This window comes from Corvus hawaiiensis, chromosome 3 (genome assembly GCF_020740725.1).
Source record: "Corvus hawaiiensis isolate bCorHaw1 chromosome 3, bCorHaw1.pri.cur, whole genome shotgun sequence".
Taxonomy (NCBI): domain Eukaryota; kingdom Metazoa; phylum Chordata; class Aves; order Passeriformes; family Corvidae; genus Corvus; species Corvus hawaiiensis.
Window position 1 is genome coordinate 97,690,341 of NC_063215.1, and position 3,247 is coordinate 97,693,587.

At 41.0% G+C, this 3,247-nt stretch overlaps 1 protein-coding gene across 6 annotated transcripts in view; it reads right to left on the reverse strand.

The window, feature by feature from the left end:
• ESRRG (estrogen related receptor gamma) overlaps positions 1-3,247 on the reverse strand; it is a 374,779-nt gene that overhangs the window by 213,015 nt on the left and 158,517 nt on the right. The window lies entirely within an intron of this gene.

The following is a 3,247-nucleotide window of genomic DNA, read 5'->3' on the forward strand; positions in this document are numbered from 1 at the left end:
AGAGAAAACAAAGCTAATCCCAATTTCTAAAGAGCTGGCTAATAAAGGAGTCAAGGGATCATTAGTCTAATTAACTCATTCCTGTTTTCAGTTTACATTTCATTATGCTATTACACTCTTTGAAATGTCAATTTTTAAATACCATAGAAAACTGTTTAACATATAGACATTATGTTCAACAAATCTAGAGACATATAGAACAGTTACTCAGTATTAGTAACTTAATAGTATCCTGGTATGCAGCTAAGTATCTCCCAGCCAAAGCATTATTGTAAACTACATTTATTGATATAAAAATCAGGGAAGTATTTCAGTGACCCTTGGCCCCTCCCTTAACGGCAGTGCTTTTAGTACCTGAGAATTTTGTGATAGTCAGGTAGATGTCCTTGTGTCCACTTTTGGTAATTGGACCATTTTATTCTGAACAAAAATAAATCAGGATACGAAGCTACAACTTCCTGCCAGGTTTCTTTTTTTCTTTTTTTTATTGGGTGTCTTTCTATAGTTTAACATAATGAGTCACTTACTGCACTTTAAGTCAATTTTTAAATTGATTTAATGAGTCATCAAGTCATTTACTGTCTTTTAAGTCAATTTTTAAATAAACACAACTTCTGTTAAATTGATGGTAACTTCTGTAATCAGCTATTTGGAAATAACCAACCTCAGTTAACAGCATGGGCTTCACTGCTAAGCTTGCAGAGGCAAGTGCAAGTTTCATAAAACAATTAAATTAATGATATAGGTGACATATTACATAATGATACGTGTGTCCACACAAAAGCAAATAGGAAGGAAGCAAGCCTGTAAGCACATACACACCAACAGGCATTTGTCTGTCTGTACCTCTGAACATCTCCCATGCACTCACTGGCTTCCCTCCTACTGGGAGCAAACAGCTCTTGCTTAGTAGCATTCAATGCAGTAAACCACTAAATGTATGTAACACTACACACAACTTGCCCCCCACACCTCTTGAATTGCTCACACGTTTAAATTAGACATATATCACAAACTGTTGGACTACAGCCTGAAGGATGAAGACATTTTGCCAGTGGGCTTCTTCACACTGAAATACCCATGGGAGTTTGGGATACCTGACCAACTAAGATGGGCAAAACTGGCACTGTCTCCTTGGTATCCCCTTTTCTAAATGATCCTTATTTATGTGTGAGCCTTTTCTGGAGTGCCTTAGATCCATCAAACCTCTTTTTAAAACCTTCTGATATCACCTGGACCGTACTTACAGCAGAAAGCTCACTAGCTAATTCCCTGGTTATTCTAATTTCAGAGATCTGGAATTTTGTCTTCTGAATAGCCAGGACTCTGCCGAGACCTCTACAGCACCTATTCAACACCCTGGGATTGCAATGGTGTACTGATGTAAGTTCAGCTCTTCTGGGCTGTAGGTGCTACAGAAAGGATGAGAAGTTAGTTTTAATATCCACCTGTTCAGTCCATTGCAGGAAAAAAAGTCGTTGCTGATTCCCAGCAAACAGAATGTGAGAGTAGATATGCCACTGGCTGAGGGAAACCACGCAGCTACTCATGGTCCCTGTTTTTTGTAGCTGCCCTTGTTAGGTCATTCTACCCTTGTGGAAGGAACAAGGGTGCAGCTTTATGCACAAAAGTTTGGAAAGTATGTCTGAGAATAGGAGTTTGCACGAGAAATCTCTCGCCTAGTGAGACACACAACGGCACCTCTGTATGAGAAAGAGATTAAGAGATGCTTATCAGAACTTGAAACTGAGGGGAAACTTGAGCAGTGGCAGCCGTATGTTATGGAATCTGTGCAATGTCTTTTTGGGATCATAGCATGGAGATCCCAGATCTGCAGGAAGCGAAGAGTATGTTACCATTCCCCTTTTTGTCACCAACAATAATATGCTTGAGGAAAAGAAGTGCCTTTAAAAAGATGTAAAGGAAGACCATGAGTGCAGTATGTGAATAATTTTAATGGCTTAGCAAGGATTAAACTACATCCATTAATTAATGTATTTTGAGAAGGCTAATGAAAAATAACGTATCTATCTGTCCAAACCATAATGCATATATCTTTAATATCACCTCTGCTTTAGGAGGATTGAATCCAGATAGGAACTGTGGCTAACAAGGTGCTGATAATGTTCCTGCAATAAGAGGTGAGCATTAGTTCTCATTAATTCATGTTCTTAGCGTAACTTGGCTCCATGGGCTGCCCTGATGTGATCTAACAGGATGTGGCATGCCAGAATGCATCACAACATGTTTGGAATTGTAAAAGCACACAGACCCTTAACAACTAAACTTCCCTGCATCCCCTGGTATGGAGTTCAGCATTCCTGATCAGGCACTGTCTCAGCTTTATTATCAACATGTTATACCTCCCACTGCTTGTTCAATGAGTATTTTCTCTCTTCTGTTTTCTAAACCAGCCAAAGGAGGTCAATGCACCTTAATTTAAAAACAAAAGCACAGAATGATGCTTAAAGCTTTGACTTACTGGGGTCTTTTATTATCTTCCCGTCCACGTGTTTCTACCTGGTATCCCCCAAATCTGGCATTGCCAAAAGAAGACCGAGGCGATTACAAGAGACACACAGTTATTTTAGCAAATCCCTTTAAAAAATAAAATAATTAGACTTGAAAGAAGCCTGAAACATTAGAGCAAAAGCGAGTACAAAAGAAGGAGCTGTGGCATCGTACGCCCCGTCTAACAAGGTATTGAGCACTGAAGCCCAGGGGACTCTTGGTACTCTCGCTGTGAAGATTAGACAAGAGCACTCGCGCAGGACACAGCAGGAATATGAAGGGACATGAAGTGAGCAATCCCAGCAGACAGCCTGTTGAAATGTCAGTCAGGCACTCTGCCTCCACCACCTTTCACAGAGCTAAACATCTCTTTATGTCAGAACAAATTGGGCAATCCTCAAATCTTTTTTTCCTCTCCCCTGACTTCAATGCGGCACGGAGCGCTGGGAAGGAGCGCGGGAGGGAGCGCGTACAGACAGTTCACTTCAGTTCACATGAAAGCGCCCTGACACGCTACAAGACTGAATACTGATATTAGCAACTCTTACAATCTTATCAGAGAGGCAGGAGCAGCAGCAGCCGCCGTGCTGCAGACCTTCCCCCTTTCCAATTACACCGGGTGGCTGTTCCTTTCCCAAGCATCCCACAATGTCCTTTGAAAGTAAACTCCTGGGCTTGATCAAAGGCCACAAAAGCAAACACGGTGCTTCTGTATTTATGAGCATATTTACTTCTG